Source organism: Aulonocara sp. 'chitande type north' Nkhata Bay, linkage group LG18 (genome assembly GCF_057382095.1).
Source record: "Aulonocara sp. 'chitande type north' Nkhata Bay isolate Kocher_YH1m ecotype deep benthic linkage group LG18, A_spYH_male_GT1.1, whole genome shotgun sequence".
Taxonomy (NCBI): Eukaryota; Metazoa; Chordata; class Actinopteri; order Cichliformes; family Cichlidae; genus Aulonocara; species Aulonocara sp. 'chitande type north' Nkhata Bay.
Window position 1 is genome coordinate 28072449 of NC_141361.1, and position 20821 is coordinate 28093269.

The 20821-nt window shown below is 42.0% G+C and overlaps 1 protein-coding gene and 1 pseudogene across 1 annotated transcript in view; one reads left to right on the top strand and one right to left on the bottom strand.

The window, feature by feature from the left end:
• Window positions 1-20821, top strand: part of LOC147308848 (vertebrate ancient opsin-like) — an 81250-nt gene that overhangs the window by 38432 nt on the left and 21997 nt on the right. The gene's annotated exons all lie outside the window — the stretch shown is intronic.
• On the bottom strand, window positions 9661-11547 carry LOC147308849 (uncharacterized; annotated as a pseudogene).

The window sequence follows — 20821 nt, forward strand, 5'->3', positions numbered from 1 at the left end:
GTGACTTACCCTAACGCCAGGGGCACACCGTCTCACCTGGCATCAGTCTTAACCTATACATGACCACCAAACTCCCAGTGTTTTAGCAATAAACCAGCGCAGCTGGTTAATTAAGAAAGCAACTGTGATCTCAGAGTCATCTTGGCTCATTTGTCTATTTGATTACAGTGCTGTAAAAAAAGCAGCTAATCCCATCAGTATAAGGCACAGAAATACACAAATGGCTGCCGTGCTTGAAGTTGCACGCTCCTTATTACATGCAAGCCCATAATTTTCAGAGTTTTTCATGCATGCTTTGAAATAACCTGCTGTTTGTTTTCCTTTTGCCACATGCCTCCAAATCGGGATTATCTGGTGCTGAAACCTGAAAAATTCATTTCTAAACCATGACAGGATATCGTGACAGAAATACAGATTTGGAAGTTAATTTGGCACAATGCGGGACTTTGTTGTCAAACTTCTGAATGCAGCTTTTTTGCTTTATTTTACTCTGAAGAAAATGTGCGCAATATAGCAGAACTGACAGTCAGAAAACAAAGTGGGAGTTCTGAACGCTTCAGATGTGTGCACAGCACAGAAAGAAGCCCCAGTGTTTAAATGTTTGAAGTGTAAAATAAGATGTGTGAGGTGGAATCAGTGACAGCAGCTGATATATAATCAGTGAAAGGAGTTTAACTAATGGCTAAACCAATCAAGTGTCAAAGATGAGTGTAAAGTCTGACTCGGAAACAGAGTCATGAAAGAACGACATTGTGCAGACTTTTTATTTTATCTATAGAAGGCAATATTTGAGTTTTAGATAAGATGTGTTTCTTTTAAATTAAAATATTTAATCTAGTGACCTAACCTTTCCTCGTGTCAAGTTCAAGTGCTAATTTGTGGCCCAGTCTGCACAGCAACGGAAATATCCTATTGAGTCAACATGTCCTGGAAAATAAACGAATTTACCTTGATTGAAAAAAAAAACATACAATTATTTGGGAATAAAAATAAATGTGTGCTACTTGGGCACTGCTGAATGAAGCAAGAACAGAGGATAAATTTCCGCTTGTAAAGCATCCAAAGCTTTTAATATCTCCACATCAAGTTGTGCGTGCAGTGTATAAACTACCGAAATAAGCAAACAACAGGTTGTGAAATATTCTCCTTGAAAACTAGCACTAAAAAATGGATAGGATGGAGTGTACCGAGCTTTTCCCCTCCAGACTCTTCCATCACCACTGACAGTACTATAATGACTCCTGTCTGAGCCCTGCAGGAGTCCTGACTTGCTTCTAGACAAGGAACTGTCATACAAAGCCCACATAGCAGCGGCAACTGGAGCATGGGGATGTCTCTCCCCAAAATCCATCAAATCTCCTCCATCTCTCCTCATCCCAGCTCTGCCCAGCTCTTTACTGAAACTTTAATCATCCTCCACCTTGACCACTGCAACACCTACTGGAGCCACGCTGCCGAAATATTGGTTTGAAATGAAAATCATCCCCAAGTTTTCCAAGCTCTGTATGTTCTACTACTTTCACCTTGAAATAGTAGAATATTAGACTAGTAGATGTTCATCCCCTCCAGCTTTATCAGGACAGCTTGATTTCAGAGTTGTCCCAAATATTTGATACCTTTGACGACATCCACCTCAAGGCTTAATCTGCCTCTGATATTATTTTTAAAGTGACACAGAAACTCTGGTCTATCGCTTATAATGCTCCAAATTTTAAATTGGCTGATTTTAATTGCACTGTAAAAAGTACTAGGTCTAGGCGATGTCTGCGATTCTCCAATCATAGATACATACACATATGTGACACCTTTTTCCTGTGTATGGATCTCAGCTGAGAGGAGGGAGACGAAGACGGAAAAAGAAGGTCGATGTCCTGAAGTGAGAACATGTCTTCTGCCCTTCAGCAATGTTTTAAGTGCTCTTCTTGTCAGTGTTTCAGCAGAACTCTGCTGATAACGAATGATACAACATCTTCCACACGAGTGTTTGTATGTTAAAAGGGAGTTTTTCCTTCCCACTGATGCAAAAGTGCTTGCTCATAGGGGGTCATATGATTGTTGGATTTTTCTCTGTATGTATTATTGTGGGGTCTACCGTACAATATGAAGCGCTTTTGGAGACTTTTGTTGTGATTTGGTGCTATATAAATAAAACTGAAGTGAACTGAATTGAAAGTTGTGATAGCACACCTTTTTTAAAGAAGTAAACAACAACTTACCAAACACATTAAAGCTATGTTAATATAAACGTGCCTGAATAACAATGAAAAAAAATATTATTGAAAAAAATCAAGGTTGGCATGATGGCATCGTGGGTAACACTGTAACCTCACTGGGTTCAAAACCATCAGCTGACTGAGGCCTTTCAGTCATTTTGCATATTCTCCCTGTACCTGTGTAGACTCTCTCTCTGGGTACTCTGGATTTCTTTCTATCTGCTTTTCTGCCTCTCTGTGTTAGCCTTGTGATAGACTAGCAGCCTGTCAGGTTATACCTCACCACGGGGTACCTTGTACTGTATGGCAGCTGGGATAGGATTCAACCACCCCCTTACTCCGAATTGGAGTTCGGAGTAAGGGGGTGGTTGAGTTTAATTGGAGTTTAATTGTAGTCGTGAGTGATATAAAAGCGCCCCCACCCCCCAAAAAAACCCACAAGAGTCTAGGTCATACCAGCATCTGTGGCCAGGAACTGAAAAACTATGGAGAGCAGCTGTGTGATATCTTAAAGTATATTTTTGCACAATCCCTTAAGCTGCAGAGGGTCCCCGAGCTCTGGAAACATTCCATTATTGTCCCGAATGTCAAAAGTAATCTACTAAGTTGTTAGACAAGTTCAGGCCCTTAGCTTTGACATCCATCCATCAATTCATCCAGTCATCCATTCATCTCATCCACTTATCCGGCTGAGGTTGCTGGAGCCTATCCCAGCTGGCATTTTTGGGTGAGAGCTGGGTATAGGGTCAATACATACCATCGCCGGGCTCACAGAGACAGACAACCATTCACACCCACATGCATGCCTACAGCAGACCTATCAGAATCAGAATACTTTATTGATCCCTAGGGGAAATTATTTTTCGTTACAGCGCTCCATTATAAACAAACATGAACAAAGACAGACAATACACTAACTAAGAATAGCATAATATATACATGCATATATATACATAAAAGTCAGTTCTTAATAAATAGCTGAAAACCTAGAATCACATGCTAACATGACATTCACGTCTTTGGACTGGAAGACTAACTGGAACGCTGAGAAAACCCACACAAGCACAAGGAGAACATGGCAAGTCCACACAAATAATTCGCTGCTCCACACAAATAAACATCTTGCTAACCACTGCACCAACTCCAGCTTTGATTTCTTTTGGCTATAAAACCATCCCTTTAATGCTTTTGCTGGAACAGCTAGAACTGTTACAGTTTGCATCTTGAGGGCCACAAACCTTATTCCAGATTCTTACTTATTGATTTTTCTTCAGCGCTCAATACCACCCCAGTCATTGCTGCTCACAGAGAGCCTCAATTATTGCTTTGAACTTGGTTTTGATCTTACCTTAATTGGGTGGATAACTGACTTTTTAACCACTTTTTAACCAGCAGGTTAGAGAGTGTGCGACTTAATGGTGTTCTCTACTTACCCACTGGTTGCCCTCAAGGTTGCTGTGTCTCCCCTGGTTATTACATCAGCACAAATCAGTGTTGCAGCAACCACCATGACAGAGCCATTAGAGAGTTTGCAGAAGATTTGATTTGGTTGTTGTGTCAGAAACAAAAGATCTGATCAATCATTTCAGAAAGTTGCCACCAAATTACTTTTAATGGGGTTTAAAACATTTTTTTTACCTCTTATATTTTAGATCTACAATTTTTTGTTTTGAGTTTTGAATCCTGTATTGATGATACCTCTGAATTGTCACATTTCTTTCTGTGGAAGATTCATCTTCGACTCCCTCTCGCAGAAGTTTTAATCATTTGGTTAGGAAACTTAAATATGTGTCATACCTGGATATTAAAAAGGCCTGTAAGATCTCAGTGAGGACTCAGGCAAACACTTGATCATTTCTTATTTGAGCTAACCCTAAGCTACACTACAGGGAGCTCGAGCTTTTGACCTCAGGTCACCCATTTAAGGTGCTCGTAAGGAGGACTAAAATTTTCTGTCTTTCTGATCTTGAGTTACACTCTTAAAAGCAGTTCACAAGGTTATTATCGTTAACGAAAACTAACGAAATAACGAAAACTAGAAGTGAAAAAACATTTTCGTTAACAGAAATAAAAATAAAAACAAAAAAAGGAAAACTAAATAAAACTGTAATGAGTGTTCACAAAACTAACTAAAATTAACTGAATTTATAGCAAAAATGTGTTTAGTTTTCGTAGATGTGTGTGTGTCATACAATAGTCAAGGGTGAAAATGAAGTTTAGTTTCCAGATTTTTTTCTTGCTGTCTCATTATGCCAGCAGGTGGTCAGTACGTTAGTCGAGTCGTCTGTGTTGCTGCTCCGTCCACGCGCAGAATCATGTCAGGAAAAGTCGGGAGAAAGCACCAGAGTCCAATTTGGGATTACTTTGAATATGACTCTGTTTTGGATAAAGCAAGTGTCTTGTAGTGGAAAGAGACAAATTATGAGGGACATTTCTAAAGGGAAAAAAATCCCACAAACCTTAAAGTGCACTTGAAAAGCTCACACAAGAAGGCTAACCTAGCTTACCTTGAGAAGGGAGCACACTCAACCCTCATCCCCAGAAAACAGAAGCTAACCCCAGGCAAGGCAGCGTGATGCATCCCGAGACAACAGGACTGGGATATCTACATAACTGTGTGAGTCAATTGCCTTCAAAAAGTTTATCAATTCACTTGAACCAAAATTACGAACACCCGGTGCTGCAAGAGTTAATAGTCTCATTGGGACCAAGATATACATTTTGTAGTTTCCTGGAATCAATGGTTGTTCATCTGCCTTTATTTATTTATTTAAAGAACCCATAGGTGGGAATGTGAGTTGTCTGTCTCTGCGTGTTAGCCCTGCGACAGACAGGCGACCTGTCCAGGGTGCAGGGTATGGTAGCTGGAATAGCAACATACCCAAGGATAAGCAGAAGAGCATGACTGATATGATGAAACTGGGATTTTGCTACACTTAATTATTGCAAACACAATTAAAACTATAACTGAAACTAATCAAAACTAAACTGAAACAAAGGATTTTGAAAAACAAAAAACTAAACTAAACTAGCAAACAATTGGTAAAAACTAATTAAAACTGATATAAAATTGAAAATCTGAAGTCAAAACTAAATAAAAATAAAAACTAATGAAAATTGCAAAACTATTAAAACCCTGGCAGTTCACATCCTGGCTACCTGGTTAACTTTCACTATGCTGACACATTGGCATATTTGTACTTGGTATTGATTTCCATTTTCCTTCATTAGCTTGGTGATTTATTGTTGTTGTCTCTTTGGACTGAATGTCGTTATGACGATCACTGCCGCTAAACAATAGAAATATGCCTGAACCTTACAAAGGCTAATGATTCGTGCTGCTGTGACACAACCTGGTCATCACTCCTCTTGCTTTGGAATGATCGCTACACTGAGCAGAAGAAAGAAGGTTATTTTTCTATGAAAGTACATCGTGTTCAGTATGTGTTCACTTGTTTTTGTGTTTTTGCCCAGTGGTTTATAATCACATGAGAAGGAACAGGTTCTACCATTCACTCATTTGAAGATCTTTTTGTGAACATGATGTGTGAATGGCTAAATGACAGTAAAGCATTAACTGTCATATATCACAAGTAACAATGTATTCAGCGTGTCTTCCTCACTTCGCACACCGTCTTCATCTTTTTGCATGTGGCACATTGATATTAGAATAGATCTCTTTGCCTACTGATGTCAGTGTGACCCAAAAGAGCGAATATCTTCCGCCACAGAAAAACAGAACATAGCTGAGACTGAAAACAGGTTCTAATGTCAACTAGGGCTGCCACAAACGATTATTTTGATAGTCGACTAGTCACCGATTATTTTTGCGATTAGTCGACTAATCAGATCATGCATCCATTGGACGTAAAACGTACAGCTTATTGCACCAGCATGCATCTGCTCTTATAGAACTATCATTAGCTTACAGCTTTAAGTGTTTAAGGTATGTGCTAACTAAAAATAAAGACAAGATGATAGTTTGTTAAATTTTAATGAAATTTTCAGATTGTTTCGGTGAAGTTTTCCTTGCTATCTAAAATATAACGGGACACCGGAGTATATTCTCCAGCATCTAACACTTCTGATAATCAGTTGTCTGCTTGACGTTTATTCAGCTGTGTAAAAACTATAACTTTTATCTCAGCCAAACCGATTTACTCAGGAACAAATAAAATACTAAAAAAAAAAAGCCAACAATAACATTTTGAAGTTATCTAAGTGACTTATATATGTTTAACCTGAGTAGCGAAAGACAGCGGTGGGTTTGAAAACAATTTTCCGAGAGTTCACGGGTTCTAGTGAGCCTTGCCCCCGGCTAGCTATCGAGCTAGTGGGTAACAGACGTCTCCGAAAACGTCAGAGCGCTTTTGAAAATATGTGGTGTCTTGATAAACTGAGCAGATATTTGAGGTTTACACGGTTACATTCTCGCCTGAAAATATGTTAAAAGTTTATTTTGTGATCCAGAAAGAATAATAAGAGCAATATTAAAACTAACTAGCTGCCGCCATTGTTGGAAACTGAGCAGGGCTGCGCTATGAATTCTGAGACACAGCTTCTTCTTCTTCAGGGTTTAACCGTCATGTCATCCTTTAACGGCAGCTGGCATCCTTGTACATGCAGTGCTGCCATCTTCTGTTTCAGTCCGTTATTACACTCTTAAATACTACTACTTATTCCTGCGTCTTTTGTGATCTTACAAAGCTTCAAAGGACGCGTCGACTATTAAATCAGTCGTCGACAATTTTGATAGTCGATGTAATCGTGACTAGTCGACTAATCGTGGCAGCCCTAATGTCTACTTAGTTACTTAATTGACAAAATCTGTTCAGCAGAATGCACACATATGAATACATATGTAGAGGCAGGTAGGTATAATAAAGTTAACTCCACAAAACAGGTATTCTCTATTGTGCATACTGCCATATTTACGTATATGTATTCTAATATAAGTAACCGCAAATAGTAAACTCAAGTAGTAAGCAATGGAAGATAAAAAAAAAATAGCTTCTTTTTCTTTCTTTTTTTAAAAAAAAATTGCATGAAAGCACAGTAACATCTTGGTTAAAAGTAAAGCTTTTGTGTATAATGCCACTGTTAGGAATGGAATTTGTGTTTGTTTGTAAATGTTATCCAAACATGGTACAATACAAACACTTTTTCCTAACATACTACATATCGCGCTGCTTTTTCATTGTCGGCAGCTTAACTGGCAGTGCACTGTTGTTTTCTTATTCTTAACAGTCTGTCTGAATCCATCTTCTAGGTGTGAATTTCTGAGTTTGTTGACTTTGGCCTTTTTATATTCAGTAGTTTGCATGCACACAACAGCTTCTTCTGCTGCTGAGCCCAGCTACAGCGATGCCAACACTTCTAATAATTTAGCATGTTTGTCTTCTCTGATCAAAAACCTTTCGCTCTCTGAGAATTCAACAGAAAGAATTCAACAAGGACATCCCTGATTTTTGGCACACAATACACTGGGCTTCAAAGCCTCAGTGCTAATCATAACACAGATTTACTTTAGAAGATATTCGGTCATACAGCATCAATAGAGAGCACATGCAAGAAGTGAATCAAAATTTGGCAGATGAGTGAAAAGCTCTGATTAGAATGAAATGACTGTGTAAACAGCATTGTTGACTAAACAAAGGGCTTCAGATTGGGATGACTACACAAAAGGCCACATCTTATTTTTTGCATATAGTGTTAATATTTCTGTATTATCATATTATCATTTATATTGATGAGCTTAAGAAAGTTCCTCAACTGACCCAACAAATTACCATGTGTAGCTTACCAACATAGCCAGTATGAGTGTCGTCTAATCTGATCTAATCTTAGAAAAATTATCTCGAGTCTTTTCTTTTCTTTTCTTTTTAAATTTTGCTGTAAATTTGCTGCTGTGCTTGGGATCATTGTCCTGTTGTATGACCCAATTTCCTAAGAGAGAAGAGTTCAATTTCCTAAGGCAGACAGACCTTCGTAATTTGTCTACACACATAGTTTGAGATGTTCGAAATTTGTTCACAAAGTATGAACAAATTCAAACATGACAATATGGATGAATCACTCGTTTGTGCAGTGAATGTTCATATGCACAGTTTATGTGCAGCTTTGTAAAGAAGAGGTCTATTGTTCCAGAAGTCTTTGTTCAGACACAATTTCCCTTCTGAACTTTTTAAGACAGAAAAGACTTCCTCCTCGTAACCTTTCCAAACAAGCCATACTTCATACTTAAACACTCTTTATCTAATTGTACTGTCATGAAATTTACCATTTAACATCCAAACTGAGGCCTGTAGATTCTGAAACGTAGCTCTTGCAGTTTCACAGTTCTGATCTCCTTGGAAGACGGGCAGCTGTCCTGAATATTGCCCACTTGTGAATAATCTTTCCCACTGCAGAGTTTCTTCAAATTGTTTGGAAATGGCCTTTCCTGGAGCAATCTCTTCTCAGAGATCATTGTTGATGTATTTCCTTCTTGGCATTGTGTCAACACACACCTGAATCCCCCAGACCAGTAAACTGACAAAACCTCTGCTTTCACGGAGGTGCTCACACTTGCTGATGATCAGTTCATCAAGAGCATTTGATTTTCAGCACCTGGCTGCTACCTACCCTCTTAATTCTTATAGAAACATTTCAGACATTGCGTCGACATTTTGTTCGTTTTTGTTAAATAAATACAAATATCACGTGTTGATCACTTGGAGTTATATCTGTCTAATTTTAAATCCTGCTGAGGATCAGATCAGCATTGTTTATTATATCCTGATATGTGAAACCTGAGTATAATAATTCACGAGTGTTTTTTGATCTGTAACCCCCCGATACATAATAACGACAAAAAAAATCACACCACGGCAGAATGACGAGAGTTGGTTAATTTATTTACTGAACAGGTAGCGAGCTTCAGGGTGGGCGATGCCAAAACAACAAACAAAACACACTAGAAAGAAAAACAGAGCTAACTTACCTCCCACGATCCCAAAACAAAATACAATTCTCTAACCTGTCTCCCTACCCGAAACAGGAGAAAAGAGGGGAATAAAAGAAAACGGCTTCCCACCCCTACAGCTACCAAGCCCAGGTACAACCCCTTTTTCAGCATTAATATTGCAGCCCCGTGCAGTCACACACCACGACGGTCCCCAGACACACAGCTCACGGGAAACCAGGAAGTCTGCTCGCCGACCCAGTCCAACCCCTTTTGTAGCTGGCCTCTTTCCTTCCTCCACCAATGGGTGGCCTCCACCTGGAAACAAGCTACACTGAATACAAATACAAACAATAACAACACCGTACCGCAAATAATGACCCTGGGTCATAACACCCCCCCACCTAAAATCAAGCATCTCATTAGAGAGATGCTAGACCTAGTATCAAAAACATTAAAACAAACAAACAAATCGAACACTTCCTAGGGGGGAAACCAGACTCATCAGTCACTGTCTGTGTCATCACTGATGATCCCCTGCAGGCTGGCCCATTCGGACATTTTCCTGCGACCTCTGTGGGTATTGTTTTCCTGATCACTGTCTGATTCCGAGTTTAGAGTGCGCTGATATTCAGAGGACGGACAGTCCTGTTGTTTCTGACTTGCTGAGGCACCCCTGCGTGTAGGTCGACCTTGTGTGGTAATGATGTTGTTGACATCAAGAGCAGCCAGTTCTTGAGCTTGCTCTCTCTTCATTCTGACCTTTTTCCATTTCTGAATAGTTGGCTGACCATGTACACCAAGCTCTTCAAGCTCCTTCTTCAGAACAGCCACCTGGGAGCGGCAGTCCTCCAGCAGCTTCTTGTAATTTCTCCTCACGCCGCAGAGGGCAATATAACGTTCAAGCCTCGCCACCGATTTGTCATCAGACTTTGGTTTTCTGGTGCTCTCATCTTTCTTCACACTCTTCTTCATCTTTTTATCATTTGTTTTATCAGTCTTATTTTCTTTTTCATCTTCCAAAGAAGGTAGTGATGAAACTGAGTCTGGGTCACTGGTTTTCTCTTCCACTTTTGTATCTTCTTTTTCACTGTCAGAAGACTCGTCGCTCCTAATTTTGTCACTCGTTTCTGACTTGCAGTCTCCATCTGATTCGTTTCCTGCATCACTCAGTGGTGTTCTCCTTCCTTCATCTTTACTGCTGGTTACTGTCTCGACGTTCATTCTCACCATTTTCTTTGGACTGTCACTGCAGTTGCTTTCCTCACTGAGTTCCTCATCAGAAGACTCGTCACTGTCAATTTGACGATTTTCATTTCTCTTTTGTTGTGATTTTTTCACCTCTGGCTCTTCACCATCAGCTTGAGATTTGGCATTTTCTTCATCATTGCTGCTTTCTTTACTTTCTGTTTTGTTGTCCTCTTGAACCTCAGATTCTGATGATGAGCTTGAATGATTATTTTGTGATTTCTTTGCCGGGATTCATCATCACTCTCACTCATGACCTCGTCATTTCCATTTTCTCTTTTCCTTTTGTTCTGGAGCTTCTTAGTCTCTGAGTCACTTTCACTTTCATCATTATCCTGCATTTTCATCAGTTCCTCTTGCACCACCTGTTTCATGAAAGTTTTTACTTTTGGCCTTAATGAGTCACATTTGTTGTGTGTCTGATATCTCTTTTTTAAAATTCCCAAGGTCAGCGTGCTCAGGTCTGCCTCGTCACGGAGTTGACCACACACAAACCTGCGGATACCTGCTGCCTCCTTCTCCGACACCATACTAAAAACCTTCGCCGTCCCACCATCTACCCCCGGAACAGAACTATCATGCGGCTCAGAGCCGTCCGGAAACATTTCAGATATGTCCACCTCACCACCCAAGCGACGAGCTTGAGCACGAGTAACCACACATGCCGGATAAACTGTGGGGTCACCCAGCTCCGACGGGAATTGGCATAACCGATCCGAAGTAGGACACTCAATAACTTCCGGCATAGCCGGAAACACTTTTCCCCCGGCCAAGTCATTTCCCAAAACAAGATCAATGCCTTCAATTGGCAGCTGATCTCGAACCCCCACCCGCACAGCGCCCGATACGAAGGACGAGGTCAAAGTAACCGTATGGAGAGGCATGCGTAAAAGACTCACCTTGATACCCCACACCAGCAAATCAGAACCACAGTACGACTGCTGAGAGAAAGGCACGACTCCATGCCGCGCCACCGAATGCTTCGCCCCTGTATCCCTCAAGATGGTGATCGGAACCCGGTCCCCCGCATCACCAGACAACGATAAAAACCCCGTCGAAACAAACGGTCGAAACACCTCATCTATCCCCCGCGGAACGACGCCAACCGGCATTAAGCTAGGGCGGGTTACCGCGGAGCAACACTGCACGGCCCCCCCCGAAATGTCGGCCCGCACCCCCTCCCTCGCCCTCAGCACGGGACAAGGAGCAACGAGATGACCGAGCTCATGACAAAAAAAACATCGGCGGTCCCCAGCGGCCACCGTAGGGCTACGCCGCGAGAGCGGGGGAGAACGCCCCCCCCCCACCTCCGGCAAAACTCTAGAACCCCGACGTAACGGAGGGGAAAAACCCCTCTTGTGCGTCAAAGCAAACTCATCTGCCAGAACCGCCGCTTTCGCGAGGGAAACGACCTTCTGCTCGTTCAAATAAACAACCACCCGCTCCGGCAGACACCCCTTGAAATCCTCCAATAACATCAACTCCTTCAACTGTGCAAACTCCTTAACCTCACTAGCCTGGCACCACCGATCAAAGAGCAAACCCTTCTCGCGCGCAAACTCCACATAAGTCTGATCCCCCCCCCTCACACACTGCCGAAACTTCTGACGGTACGCTTCAGGCACCAACTCAAAAGCACGCAATACGGCAGCCTTAACCACACCATAATCTAAGCTCTCAGATGCTGACAGGCTAGCCCACACCTCCTGAGCCCTACCCACCAGCCGACACTGCAACAGCAAAACCCAGACCTCCTCCGGCCACTTTAACGCGGCAGCCACACGCTCAAAAGCAGGAAAAAACGACTCCACCTCTGATTCACAAAAGGGCGGCACCAATTTAATGTGCCTCCCAACATCAAAATCCTGACGGAGAGCCGGGGCGGGACCAGGCGCCGGCGGCGCAGGGAGCACAGAGGGCGCAGGCGTGGGCGGTGTAGAGTCAGGGGCACGCGGTGGAGGTCCGCGCTCCAACTCCAACGCCCTCACCCTCAAATGCATCGCTTCTACCTCCAACCGGTGACTACTCAACTCCACCTCCTTAATGCGGAGCAACAACTGGAGCTCCTCCGCCGACGACCCCACCACCGGAGCAGGAGGAGCCACAGAGGGGGCGGCCACAGGAGGAACAGACAACGGAGCCAACGGCTCCATAGCCGCCCCGCCTGTCCCACCAACAAGCGGCACGCTCGACAGCAAACCCCGCTCGCTCAAAGCCACCGTGACAAGCTGTCGCAAATCATCCTTTTTCACCCCCGCCGGCGCTCGCACATCAAAACGGCCCGCAATAAGCAGCAAATCCTCCCTCCGACACCGACTCAACTGCTGCAAGGAAGGTGCCTCGGCAAACTTATCCACATCAAACTCCATCCGCGGCCACCCACACAAACAACCCCCAAAAACACAAAAAAAAAAAACCACACACCCACACGAACCCCACTACACACAAACGACCCCGAAATCCCTCAAACGGACAAGCCCCCATTTATGTTACACACCGGCCTCACTTCGCACAACGTCTTCATCTTTTTGCGTGTGGCACATTGATATTAGAATAGATCTCTTTGCCTACTGATGTCAGTGTGACCCAAAAGAGCGAATATCTTCCACCACAGAAAAACAGAACATAGCTGAGACTGAAAACAGGTTCTAATGTCAACTAGGGCTGCCACAAACGATTATTTTGATAGTCGACTAGTCACCGATTATTTTTGCGATTAGTCGACTAATCAGATCATGCATCCATTGGACGTCAGCCAAACCGATTTACTCAGGAACAAATAAAATACTAAAAAAAAAAAGCCAACAATAACATTTTGAAGTTATCTAAGTGACTTATATATGTTTAACCTGAGTAGCGAAAGACAGCGGTGGGTTTGAAAACGATTTTCCGAGAGTTCACGGGTTCTAGTGAGCCTTGCCCCCGGCTAGCTATCGAGCTAGTGGGTAACAGACGTCTCCGAAAACGTCAGAGCGCTTTTGAAAATATGTGGTGTCTTGATAAACTGAGCAGATATTTGAGGTTTACACGGTTACATTCTCGCCTGAAAATATGTTAAAAGCTTATTTTGTGATCCAGAAAGAATAATAAGAGCAATATTAAAACTAACTAGCTGCCACCATTGTTGGAAACTGAGCAGGGCTGCGCTATGAATTCTGAGACACAGCTGCTTCTTCTTCAGGGTTTAACCGTCATGTCATCCTTTAACGGCAGCTGGCATCCTTGTACATGCAGTGCTGCCATCTTCTGTTTCAGTCCGTTATTACACTCTTAAATACTACTACTTATTCCTGCGTCTTTTGTGATCTTACAAAGCTTCAAAGGACGCGTCGACTATTAAATCAGTCGTCGACGATTTTGATAGTCGATGTAATCGTGACTAGTCGACTAATCGTGGCAGCCCTAATGTCTACTTAGTTACTTAATTGACAAAATCTGTTCAGCAGAATGCACACATATGAATACATATGTAGAGGCAGGTAGGTATAATAAAGTTAACTCCACAAAACAGGTATTCTCTATTGTGCATACTGCCATATTTACGTATATGTATTCTAATATAAGTAACCGCAAATAGTAAACTCAAGTAGTAAGCAATGGAAGATAAAAAAAATAGCTTCTTTTTCTTTCTTTTTTTTAAAAAAAATTGCATGAAAGCACAGTAACATCTTGGTTAAAAGTAAAGCTTTTGTGTATAATGCCACTGTTAGGAATGGGATTTGTGTTTGTTTGTAAATGTTATCCAAACATGGTACAATACAAACACTTTTTCCTAACATACTACATATCGCGCTGCTTTTTCATTGTCGGCAGCTTAACTGGCAGTGCACTGTTGTTTTCTTATTCTTAACAGTCTGTCTGAATCCATCTTCTAGGTGTGAATTTCTGAGTTTGTTGACTTTGGCCTTTTTATATTCAGTAGTTTGCATGCACACAACAGCTTCTTCTGCTGCTGAGCCCAGCTACAGCGATGCCAACACTTCTAATAATTTAGCATGTTTGTCTTCTCTGATCAAAAACCTTTCGCTCTCTGAGAATTCAACAGAAAGAATTCAAGCCATACTTCAAACTTAAACACTCTTTATCTAATTGTACTGTCATGAAATTTACCATTTAACATCCAAACTGAGGCCTGTAGATTCTGAAACGTAGCTCTTGCAGTTTCACAGTTCTGATCTCCTTGGAAGACGGGCAGCTGTCCTGAATATTGCCCACTTGTGAATAATCTTTCCCACTGCAGAGTTTCTTCAAATTGTTTGGAAATGGCCTTTCCTGGAGCAATCTCTTCTCAGAGATCATTGTTGATGTATTTCCTTCTTGGCATTGTGTCAACACACACCTGAATCCCCCAGACCAGTAAACTGACAAAACCTCTGCTTTCACGGAGGTGCTCACACATGATCAGTTCATCAAGAGCATTTGATTTTCAGCACCTGGCTGCTACCTACCCTCTTAATTCTTATAGAAACATTTCAGACATTGCGTCGACATTTTGTTCGTTTTTGTTAAATAAATACAAATATCACGTGTTGATCACTTGGAGTTATATCTGTCTAATTTTAAATCCTGCTGAGGATCAGATCAGCATTGTTTATTATATCCTGATATGTGAAACCTGAGTATAATAATTCACGAGTGTTTTTTGATCTGTAACCTCTGTGTGAGGTCTGATTAACTGATTAACTACTGCTCTCATTGGTTATAGGTATTGGTCAATCACATCTGATTCACTGTTCACACTGAATGCAAATAACAGTACTCGTTGACTCTATAGATGCTTTAAATAGTATCCACTCAAATGTTACACTTTGGCTTCATAATTGTATCCTGAGATGTCCTGTGTTTGTTGTATTTGAGTTTTAAGTTGATAAGTTAAAAAAAAAAAAGGCATAAGGGAAATCATTTGTGCTAAAGTTTTTTTTTTTCTTTTTACAAAAATTATTTACAGATGATGAAAGCAAAAAGTTGTTTCATGCGCCCTGCTGTTCCTTTTAGTTAGAAATCTAGCATTAAAATCACAGCTCACTGGCCAGATGATTTATGTGAATAAGCGACAGCCGCCAGGGACGCAAAAGGAGACAGCGCTCCTTCTGCCGTCACAGGGGAAAATTAGCCATGGGATATTTAATTAAGTTGACAAAGGCTGTAAAGATATTCTATCTGGACAAGAATATCTCTCGTTTCTTTCCCACCTGTCTAACTATATGCTGTTAAATATCAATACCATACTGGACCGTTGCCATTAATCTACAGCTCTATTTCCAACTGTCATGATGCTGAGCGAAAAGGAGAGAAGCAAATGTTCTTGTTTCACTGACTGCCTTCTTATATCAAGATCATGTTGTCCTTTGTCCGAATCATCTATTATTTTTGAGGCTCGTTACAAAGCTTGTACTTATCAACAATTTGACAAAAGGCTGTAACATTTGGGCCGTCACATGGACTCAAAATATAAATATTAATTCCACTGCTTTGGGGATCGCTGTTTAGCATATGAAACAGTTCTCTGTTGGGGCAGTCAATTTGTCAGTCAGCTTCTTTCAAAAGCCACTCAGCCTTTGATTGCAATCATTCAACACTTACTCTTCATTTCCTCAATTTGCCTGTGATCTCTGGCATTTCATTTATTTAATCAGAGCCAAGACTGTAGCGCTGACAAAGTGGGAACAGAGTGAAACTACAAGTAAAGCTGAAAAAATGTCCAGGGACCTTAAAAATACACAAGACAAGACAGTAAAAATGCAAAAATGTGTGTGTTCAAGTAAGCAATGTGGCAAAATATGACCTATAACCTTTCCAAATCAAAACTACACAAGCAACAGTTTGACTCTAATGTAAGCACAGCGGCATAAAACAGGTGTGAACGGGTGTGCCTAATAAAATGAACAAGTTTATCATATAACAAGCAGGTTTAAGGCATAAATAAATTATAAATATAAAGTAAATAGAGAGTACTTTGTTTGCAAAGGAAGACTTCAGAACAAAACCATGATAGCTTCTTGTGGCTTAAGTATAATGGGCGTTATTACACTCAAAAAGCAACACAAATACAGACAGTGTTATTAAATGATATCAACTGCAAGGCATCAGCTCCAAATCCCAACCAGTCTGTGAGCGTATACAGGCTTCAGGCGTACATGTCTGGGTGTGCTTGTATGCAAGAACAAAGGGAGAGAGAAATGAGCAGCCACAGACCGTCAGAAGTGGGAATGAAACAGTGCAGGTGTAAGTGGATGGGGTTTTAGAGCTAAGTGGAAAAGTTTGGATTCCTGTGAGACTGTTTTTATATCTCCTTTCAACACTAGAGTCAAAATACCAAAGCAGCGATCCATGACTTGTTAGTAAAAGGAAAGATAGACAAGCATACCAAATCTGATGTGAAACCACTTCACAGCGAGAAGAAAAGAAAACACTCAAAAGTTTGATTTAGACGCTAAATCGTTAATCAAAATTGCATTGAAGATACAATATTGAAAATCTAATAGCACAAAGTACTAATGCTCTTTTTCTCTATATGCCATGTCTTTGTTAGTTTTCACTTGATCAGGCTTTGAAAATACTATACTAAAAAAAAAAAAAAAAAAAAAAAAAAAGAAAATACTATACTAAGCACTGATAAAAGTAATTAAAAGTACAGGTGTGGCAGTTTGGCAGTTTTGTAAGTAACAAAATAATTAGAAATACCCCAAATTAAAAGCTAATGTTCAACTCTATTTTTAATATATAGCGTCCTGTTTGTTTAAAAGAAAATCAGCCACACAGTGTTTTCCATCATCTTGCAGACCACAACTGTTCAAATCGGCTAGCGACTGGTGCCATATTGAACAGCAGCATTGACGTCTGTCTGCTGCAATAAAAATGCAAAACTTGTTTTCCCTTCTTTTTTTTCTTTTTTTTCTTTTTGGCCTGTCCCGTTTGGCTCTTTTGCCATCAGAATTATTGTCTAAAGGCAAAGAAAGATGCCCAACGGATTTACTTTACCAAATTGACCATCCCAGCCTTGCCATAATGGTCCATTTGATTCACCTTTTATTGTTTATTTTATTTTCACTTACTGAATATTGGACAGACTTGACTGGGGGAAAGAAGGGGAGAAAGAAAGAGGGAAAGAGAAACAGCTGAGAAGAGGGACGGGGGAGAAGGGCAAAAACCAAAAACCAACAGAATGAGCAGAAAAAGAAAAAAAAAGAAGAAAAAAAGAAAAAAAAAAGCATATATCAATCACCTGGGTCACCTGCTGAGAAAGAAAAAAGAAAACAAGCAGAAGAGAACAAGAGTAATAGAATAAACAACATCACAATGATATATGGGAATATGACAGTAAATACTAAATGTTAAACATTATTGTGCAGCACATAAGATCAACAGAACAGTGTGCTTTGAGGTAGGAGCCAAAAAAAGGGTGTAGTTTGTGGGTGTGATCACCCGTGTGTACACCTGTGAGCATGGACGCATTTGTTTTTTGTTTTTTAAAAGGTTCCTTCATGTAATGATCTGCTAGAGGGTGTGGGGGGGCCACAGCCCCGTCCTCCAGGGCATGAAGCAGGTATGGAGGAGATCAAAACTCCAGACATCCAGAGGCCCCCAGAACACAAGAGACCAAGGAAGACCAACAGAGGGGCAGCCACGCCACTGTCCCAGAAAGAGCTGAGGAGAGTCCCAGATGAGGGCTCACTCAGCAGCCGCGGAGCAGAAACCAGGGGGAGTTGCAGTGACGCGCCCGTGAGCTCCGCCGGCAGCCAGCCGTGCCTGAGTGACCAAGCCCCAGGCCGAGAGGCCGGGGGCACCCCACCTCCGAAGTGGCCGGAGCAAGCCCCAGGCTCCAGGCCCCGATAAGCGGCCGCCAAGGAGTGAGCCGGTGTGTACCTGGACGCCCATCCCCGGACACAAAGAACCACCAACGCACCGATGTCTGAGGGGGTCCGCCACTGGCAGGGGAAGTGGTGGTAGGGGGAGATAGGCCTCCAAACCTTGGAGGGCCTAAGATGTCCTCAGAGAGGTGGCGCCTGACACCCAACCTGACATATAGACACAGACATACAGGCACACACAGATACAAACATCCATTCCCACCCTCATGCTCTCATATGCACTTACTCCACACTCAACCAACGTGGAGACAGACATAAAGAGACGCTGTACACACGATCACACTCCCCAAGCGTACTCTAAGCCCCGGGTCTAGGTACCCTTGCCCCTGGAGGGGGGGAACTGCCCCCAGACCCAGGTGGTGTTACCCTTTTCCCTGCGGTGGGGGGAGGCAGACCGCCCCGACTCCGCAGCAGCAGGGAGGCCCCACACTCCAGACCGCAGTCGGACGGCCAACTCCTCCTCCTAGCCCCCCCGCTCCAGCAGGTCGCAGAGAATGGGGGTGAGAGAAGACTCCAAACCTCCCTCCACCCGCTCATTGTAGTGTTGATGCATGTGTGTTCTAAGGTGCATTTAAAACCCAGGAGGGCATGGAGCTACCTGCCAGAGAGCAGCAGGTAAGCGCATGGTCCCTCCTGCTGGCCCTCAATGTCTACGTGTATTTAACATTGAGAGGTGGGCAACGACGCCAGGGGTGGGGTGTACACCCTGATGGTACTTTGGATTCCGTGTATCGTGCCCACCCCCAAGATCCTATATGTATGTGTAATGAGAGTGTGAGTAATGTGAATGTCTAAGTTGTGGGATAAAATTGAGGCAGAGGCAGCCAGAAGGGGACGGGGGGGGTGGCCTCCTCTGCACCCTGGTGACATACCCCTACTCCAAGGTCCTGCATGTGTGGGTGGTTGTGGTGGAGCGGGAAGAGGGAGGCAGCTGGAGATGGGGAGGGAAGGAAGGGAGGGGCAAGTGACCCCTCCCTGGGGCCAGCTCGTTTGTTTTCCAGCTTGTTTTCCCTTCTTAAAACTATCGCCCCATTGTTTCACGAATTACAAAGCCTTTCTTTCAGGGAAATTGTGTTTTCGATGAAGACGGTCCAAACAGGCTTGTGTGAACACAGTTCCCCTTTGCACATTTGCAGCCGTCTCGTGGGGGTAAAGGTAACGAGACTGTCAGTCACTGGCTTGGCTTGATTAGATGTATAAGCACACCTGTCTGGTGAAAGCATACTGTACTTCTATACTGATGTGTATATATGAATACAAATGGCATATGAGCGGCGGCCCAGGGAGTCCACGAGACTGTGAGTTGACAGCCTGCCTGAATAATGCTAATCATGCTTCGCCATATTGTTTAAACCCTCACAGCATACATAAACATGTTCAGGCCGTACACCAAGAATAAAACACTGAGAATCAGCAGCAATGAAATTCATAGTAAAATAATATAGCTGCAAATCTGGAGTGAGGGTTAAAGGATATTAGAGTGATCAGATGTCACAATGGCGACGATGACTGATCACTGGGGTCAGGAAGTTTTGAATGTTCACATCATCTTTTTCTTTTCACTAGTGTGTGTATGTGTGTAAAAACAAAAAAAACAAAAAAAAAATCCCAACACTGCTGGAGTCTTTCTTAAAAGAGGCTCCCTGTCAGAGTGCGTCTCCGCCGCCATGAAACTGAGTGACAGCAGCAGACATGTGGCCATCGGGTAGCAAAACAAATCTCGACAGTTTGGGTTTGGGGAGCACGAAGATGCTTGTCAAGTGCGTGCATGTCCGTGCGGGAGGATGCATTATACTTGCTAGATTCAACCTGATACTTTGATATTTTAACAAACAAAAAACTTCAGTTTATTCAAACTTGATTCTTCTTTGTATTTCATTTATTTATTTTTATAATTTTCAGTTAATGTCTCACCAATGAACTTTCTGAAATCTGAGAAATATGCAAGATTTCTATCAAAGACTTTCATCAGGTCATAAAGATGTAGTCGTAAATGTAGTCAACACTTTCATTTATCTTTGCACAGAAATTACTAATTAACTCAAAGTTATCTGTCAGTTTTAGTAGTGTTTACATATTACAATTTGACATTTTTGGGACATGTGCTGATTGACCTTTTGCAGAAACTCAGACTATCCCCAGGATACAAACCAAGGCAGTCCAAAGAAAAAACAGAATATGCCTCCCAGAACTTCTTATGCTCACTTATAAGAATGATGCACTTGGTTTATTATTAAGCAGACAACTGTGCAGCTCCCAGCAAAGGGACTCTCTGCTACATAAGTTCAGTTAAACTTATCTCAGGGACTGCTGGCTATAATTATATTAACAAAGAGGCCTAAGAATAGTACTGACCTTCTAATTTAACTCTACGTAAAGACACTGGTAAGTTAATTTTCCCAAAATGTCAATCAATTGCTTTAACTTGCTGAGTGTAATGTTATTACAGATGGGAATGTAGGCTTATGTTACAAAAATGAAACCCAGAAGTAGATGTATTGACTATATAGTGAGCATTTTATCCCCCAGAATCCTCCTCTTCCAAC